Source organism: Neophocaena asiaeorientalis, unplaced genomic scaffold (genome assembly GCF_003031525.2).
Source record: "Neophocaena asiaeorientalis asiaeorientalis breed wild unplaced genomic scaffold, Neophocaena_asiaeorientalis_V1.1 scaffold72, whole genome shotgun sequence".
In the NCBI taxonomy this organism is placed as follows: domain Eukaryota; kingdom Metazoa; phylum Chordata; class Mammalia; order Artiodactyla; family Phocoenidae; genus Neophocaena; species Neophocaena asiaeorientalis.
The window spans coordinates 10,422,929-10,430,634 of record NW_020185336.1 but is presented as its reverse complement, the minus strand read 5'-3'; positions in this window follow the sequence as shown (position 1 = coordinate 10,430,634).

Genomic DNA, 7,706 nt, shown 5'->3' with positions numbered 1-7,706 from the left:
GTTTCCCAAAAAAAAAAAAAAAAAAAAAGAATGCTCAAACCTCAGAAAATTTGTGACGTAAGAGCAAAATCATGATGACAATTTTTATAAATTTAAGGCAGACCAAATTCTTTGGCTGTCCGAAGGACGAAACTCTAAGGTTTTAAAATCAATTCTCATTAACTTCTTCATCAAACTAAAGGGGATATGGATCAGATCTTACAAGTTGTATCATCTTGATTAGAGCTCCTCTCAGTGGCTTTATTTAGAATTTCACATTATATATATATGGATAAAAACACACACACATATATATTTATGGTCCCACAAATATTTAACTTTACAAGTAGGAAGAAGATTTATTTCAATACTCTGAAAGATATCAAAGTGCAACTACTTAAGTTTCTTTTCCAAAAATGCTGATAACAGGCTACTTAGTATGAAATATACAGATGCTTCCATTTAGTCCAACATGACTACAGACTTTTCACATCAGAGATATAAAATTAAAACTTTTTATTGTTTTAAAGATAGAACTGTCATTGAAAGAGTAAAGTTGGACTGTAAAAGTTAATGAAGAAATATAGTTATACATTATTGCTTGTGTTTTCTGCCTGTGTTTTCAAAGGAAGTATGTATTTAAGGGGCTGAAGTGAAAGTATTGATACAACTCATAACATATGCTTGTTTTCTCTTATTTCGGTAATTGATGTGAAACTAAATTTCTTATGTGTTAGCCACTCAGAAACACATGAGATAACGATGCCAATAAAAATGTATGGAAAGATGCTGAGTTTATATTTTGAATATACAAATCTTATGTTTAAGTCAGAGTTTTTGACTATTTGATTTGAAAGCCAGAGGAAGGTGAAGCCAAAAAGAAATGAAACAATGACAAAGAATTAAATAGGATTTGAAATTTTCTCGTTTGGTAGTAGACATTTTGTGTGTATGTGTGTGTGTGTGTGTGTGTGTGTGTGTTGGGGCTGGAGATGTGCAGGCGGGGATTGGCCCAGCTTTCCTTTCTTCCCTTGGGAACAGTTTTCCCTTTCTTAGTGCGAATTATTTGAAAACCCAGCTTCTACATGTGTTTTAAATGAAAGATGGCATTGCCCTGCTTTCCTGGGCACAGTGAGTGGTAGCCGTCTGACTCAGTGTGACAGACAGCCTCCAAGTCGTCCCCCTTGATTCTCACCTCCTGGTTTCCACAGCCCAACATATTATACCAGAGTTGGTCTGCATTACCAATACAACATGCTGAAGTGACCACATGCTACTTCCAAGATTAAATTACGAAAGTCACTGTGAGTCTCATCTTGGTCCTCCCTTCATTCTATCTCTCTCTTCCTCTCTCATTATTTGCTCAAGCAGAAGTCAGCTGCCATGTTGTAAGCAGCCCTATGATAATATTGCAAGGTAAGAAACAGAAGATTCATTTTGCATTGTCATTCCTGGGTGCCACCTCCACAGTATCAGTCTGAAGCATACGTTCACTTTTTTTACTTAATAAAATCACACCTATTGAAATACTACTCATTTGTTTCCAAGTTCAGATCAAATGTCATCTCCATATTGAAGTCTGCTTGAAGCTGTGGATATATATGGCTTAAGAATGGTGCTAATCTCTTTGATATTCTCATCACTATAGTGGACTTGTGACAGGACTGGGATATTATTTGATCATCTTAACTTTCACATCATGTTCAGATACCAAACAGAACCTAAAAGAGGAAGGGAGGTAATAAAAGGGAGTATTATTATATTGTTTACACATTCCCTATTTTTATTTCACTTTTTCTATCCATTCATAAAAATGAATATATTTGTCTATTTCGATGCATAAACCTACTAATATGGTTATTTTGACAAAAAGCAACTAGCTATTTGCTAGTTTATTTGCTATAAAATGAAGTCTTCCTCACAATGACATTTCTGGGCACTGGGTATATGTTACCAGTCTGGTGGACATTCTTTTCCATTTTCACCTGCAGAAATCACATACGTTGAAACCTACCTCTTTTTCCAGCCTTAGATTAAGGGCCACCTAGATTGTGAAGTCCCCTGAATCCATAATAATGAGACAGATCACTTTGCTTCAAGTTTGAAACTTTGTTTTGTGTTATGAGTTCTATACCTGAATGCCTTCCCTATTTATGCACCCCTTGAAGTCAGTAACAATCATGGTCCTTTTCATGAGTTGTATTAACAGGTAGCTAAATAAAAGTGACTTTTTATAAGAATTTCTAATGTTGGTAAAGAATTGATAGAACTAAAATATCACCATGTTATAACCCCATCCACACTGAATTAATAAGCATTAATTAAGCGTTAACCATCAACATTAAAAATGGGGAAATGACCATTTTATTTCTCCTGTAATCTTGCCCAACAGGACCTTTAGTCATGACAAAGGATAAAATCTGAGTCTCATTTAACCTCTGGGTCCAGTTGCTAATTTTCAGAAAATACAAAAGATGGAGAAATATATTGAAATCCACTCTGAGTGTGTAGCCAGCAAAATCAAGACTGTGGAAAATTCTCTAGGTCAAATAGCTGAATCCTTCAGGAATAAATTGTAAGACATGAAAGAAGTAGATGAGGGATACACTGAATAAGAATTTTTTTAATATTATTTTTTTAAAAGAACATGATTGAGCTATATTTTCTAAGAATTCACATTTGTATAATAAAACAATTTTTAAAAACAAGAAAATAATTACTATAAAAATGATAATAGTTGTTTATGGAAAGAAGGAAGGACTCATGGATATTTAGAAATGCTTCTGGGATGATTGGTAATAATCTGTTTCATGAGCTTGTAGTTACTTGTCTTACAAAAATTCTTTAAGCTATACATTTGTTTTGTGGCTTTTTCTGTCTGGGATTCATTTTATAATAATACAATTTTTACAAAAAAGAAAAAAGAACATCCATATAGAAGAGATTCATGCACACAGAACTCATCTCTTTCATCAAAAGTTGATTTAAAATTAAACTGTAATATTACAAATTAAATTATTGAACTGTCTACAAATGAAGGACTAAGATGAATTTTGAAATTGCTTTATTTGCTTCATTTTGGAGAAAAATGAAAACTAAACATTCTGAGGTTGATGGAATTAAAGCTGCTTCTTCCAGTTCTAACAGCATATTTCTGGGGCCTTTGTTTCTCTAGTCTTTTGCTCCAAAATTTATAATGTAGTATTCAGTATATTAATCACTAATACACAGATTTTCAGGGAAAAATAGGTATAGTTTTATAATTTTCTTGTATTTGTTTATGTAATATGTGTTTTAATTATATTTATTTATATGAAATTTTGTGTCTGTTGCATCTAATAACAAAATGTTATACTTGTATTTCATATCATGTGATTTTTTTTTTTTGCGGTACGTGGGCCTCCCACTGTCGTGGTCCCCCCCCCGTTGCGGAGCACAGGCTCTGGACGCACGGGCCCAGCCGCTCCATGGCATGCAGGACCCTCCTGGACTGGGGCACGAACCAGCGTCCCCCGCATCGGCAGGAGGACGCCCAACCACCGCGCCACCAGGGAAGCCCTATCACATGATTTTTTAAATTTCACTTTTCTAGTAATCCATTTTTACTGTATTTTAAAAGAATATTGCTTTTCAATGAATTGGAAATTAGAAAGCTTAGTCCTTCATCATAGATACTTTGAGAAGTACTGCCTTTCAACACTTTTAACTTAATTCATAGTGAATATATTTTTAAATTCAACCCACCAGATCTCATTGCTCAGTATTGCCTCTAAAATCTCAAAGTGTCCATACAGTTACATTTTCATTTTTATCATGCAAATGTACTTCACTGTTAAGTATATTAGAGTATACTTATCTAATATAATTCAATGGAATTTAGTTTAGTTCTACTAAATTCCTGCTATGTGAAACATACTGAACTAGGCAATGAAGGACAAAATGAATTATTAATAAATTGTCCCAAGTTTTAAGTAGCTTAACACTTCAATATGAAGAATAAGAAAAGTATACAACTTACTATTATATAAGTACAAATAGGGTGTATTTTCATACATTTTACCATGTAGGAAGAAATCATATTTTGTCAAGATATCAGGAAAAAAAATTTAACTGAAGAGGACTTTGAAAACCATTGATGGAGAGAAAATTATTGAAAAGAGCATGAAGAAAATATTTTAATATTTAATGGAGTACTTGCTTTAATAGAAACAGAGACTTAATATAAAATATCATTTGAAAGGTACATTATGGAGGACTTTAAATCCTAGGGCTAAATAACTTATTTATTCTTTCAAAAATCAATTGTATTGTTAAGCAAGTCTAAGTCACAGGCTATATGCTAGAAAACTGGGGGTGAGGAAGGGAGGGAGGAAAGGTGAGATTAAAATCACAGAGGTAAATTACCCAAAAAATAGTGTTTAAAGATAATTACAGTCATGGTGATAAATTCTATTATACAGGGAATCATAAGTGTATGAGTATAAAGATGAAAAACATATTCTGCTGGAAGCTTTGATTTGGATGTTGAAGAAAGAATAAGGGAAAATTAGACAAAGAATAAAAAAATAGTATTATAGGCCAAGGGTAGATCATTCATTTATTCCACCATATAGTTACCATTTTTTGAACTCCTACTAAATGTTAGATGTTTGACACTTACCTCTTTACAAATAAATGGGAATATACAGGATAAAATTTTTTGTGCCTGACTTCCTTTACTTAATATGATGTTTATGAAACTCATCTATGTTATGACATATAGCAGCAGTTTATTTGTTTCCACAGATGGATGGTATACTTTCATACGAATATACCACAATGTATTTACCTATTCTACCACTGTTGGTCCTTTGGAGGTATGACTGATGCTGCAATGACAAACATTCTTGTAATGCCTTTTGTTACACATTTACATGAGTTTCTGTTGGATATAAACATGGGAGTGTAATTCCTGGATCAAAATTTGTGCAAGGTGAAAGTTCATATTATAAGACTGTTTTCCAAACTCATATTAACTGATGCTCCCACCAGCATCAGTTGAGAGTTCTCACTGTTCCAACACCTTGCTGATATTTGGTATTGCCATTCTGCTTAATTTAAGCCACTTTGACATGTGAATACTAAAATGTCATTGTGGTTTTATTTGCATTTCACTGATTACTAATATGTCTGGGCATTGTTTATATGATTATTAACTATTTGAATTTCTTCTTTTGCAAAGTGGTTTTTCAACTAATGCCATTCTTGGAAAGAGAAAAGTCTAGTGAGGAACAGATCTGACACTATGAGAAATATAATGAGATTTCTTTGAAAGACCTTAGTTTGAGTAACTAGGAAGATATCCAGCAGAGTGTTGAATCAAAGCTTGAGAGAAAAGGCAGAAATGACTCCTAAATCTTTGCAAAGATGGAGAAGAAAAAGTCAACAACACAAGTGGAGAGAAGTTAGAACAGAAATATTATTTTGTATAGAGATAAGAACAAAGGAAGATACCACAGACAGATTCTGTGATAGAAAAATTATTAATGAGAGGTGGGATCAAGATGGCAGAGTAGGAAGATCCTGAGCTCACCTCCTCCCATGGACACATGAAAACTACATCCAGAACAACTCTCTGAGAACGACCTGAACACTAGCAAAACTAGCTCTTCTACAATTAAAGACATATAGAAAAAACACATTGAGATGGGTAAGAGGGGCAGAGACATAACCTAGTCTAGACCCACACCCCCCAGCAGGTGATCCACAAGTGGAAGGGCTATCACAAACTCAGAGATCCTCCCTAAGGAGTAAGGGTTGGGGCCCCACATTGGGCACTTCAGTCCTGGGGACCAGCAATGGTAAGATAAACCCCCCCTTAACTGGTTTTGAAAACCATTGGGGATTATGACTGAGAGGATAGGAGGTGTGTAAGAAAACAAGACTGCACTCTTAAAATACTTGTGAACAAACTCTAAGTCCCAGCAGAGAGGCAGCAGACTGAATAGTCCCTGGCACTCTAGATGGCCTGCTAAGACCATTGCAGCATGCCCCCCCTCCCCCACACACATACAACTCTGCTCCAGCCCCTAGCACCAAGGTGATGCCCCTGCTACACCTCAGAAGAAGTCCCTGCCTATGATGGGCTCTAGCCCTCTCTTCAAGGCAGCAGTTCCCAGTGCACCTCAGGAAACTCCTGGCCCACACCTGCTTTAGCTCCAGCACTCCAGCCAAAGCAACTGGGCAGTTGCAGTCTGTATAGGGAAACTCCTAACAAGGACATGCCTTTAAGACCTGGAGAGGTAAGTGTTTTGACTAATTCATGGACACAAACACAGAAATTCAAACTAAATGAGAAGGTGGAGGAATATATGGTCCAAATGAAAAAAAAAAAAAAAGAAAAAAGATACAAGTACAGAAAAAACTCTAATGAAATAAAGGCAAGTTACCCAAAAGAGTTCAAGGCAATGATCAAAAAAATGCTAACTGAACTCAGAAGAATGGAGAAACACAGTGGGAGTTTCAAAAAAGAATTAGAAAATATTTTTTTTTAAAAATCAAAGCTGAAGAATATAATAACTGAAATGCAAAAAGACACTAGATGGTATCAACAGCAGATAGATTAGACAATACAAAAGACCATATAACTAACCTGGACTTAAAGAGGATGAAATGTTGCCAAAATTATTCTACAAGGCCAGCATTACCCTCATACCAAAACCAGACAAAAGCACTACAAAAAAGAAAATTACAGGCTAATATCCATGATGAACGTAGATATAAAACCCTCAACAAATTATTACTAAACCAAATTTAAAAATACATTAAAAGAGACGCCTTCAGGCGACCTACATGCAGAAGCGGGTCCAAATCCAAAGCTGAGCCCTGGGAGCTGTGAGAACAAAGGAGAGAAAGGGAAATCTCTCCCAGCAGCATCAGGAGCAGTGGATTAAATCTCCACAATCAACTTGATGTACCCTGCATCTGTGGAATACCTGACTAGACAACGAATCATCCCAAATTGAGGAGGTGGACTTTGGGAGTAACATATATTATTTTTTCCCTTTTTCCTCTATTTGTGAGTGTGTATGTGTATGCTTCTGTGAGAGATTTTGTCTGTATAGCTTTGCTTTCACCATTTGTCCAAGCGTTCTGTCCGTCTGGATTTTTGCTGTTGTTTTCTTTTTTAATTTTTTCTTAATAATTAGTTTTTATTTTAATAACTTTATCTTACTTTATTTTATTTTATCCTCTTTCTTTCTTTCTTCCTTCCTTCCTTTCTTTCTTTCTTTCTTTCATTTTTTCTCCCTTTTATTCTGAGCTGTGTGGATGAAGGGCTCTTGGTGCTCCAGCCAGGAGTTAGTTCTGTGCTTCTGAGGTGAGAGAGCCAACTTCAGGACACTGGCCCACAAGAGATCTCCCAGCACCACGTAATATCAAATGGCAAAAATCTCCCAGAGATCTCCATCTCAACACCAAGACCCACCTTCACTCAACGACAAGCAAGCTACAGTGCTGGACACCCTATGCCAAACAACTAGCAAGACAAGAACACAGCCCCATCCATTAGCAGAGAGGCTGCCTAAAATCATAATAAGCCAACAGACACCCCAAAACACACCACCAGACGTGGATCTACCCACCAGAAAGATAACTTCCAGTCTCATCCAGCAGAACACAGACACTAGTCCCCTCCACCAGGAAGCCTACACAACCCACTGAAACAACCTTAGCCACTGGGGACAGAC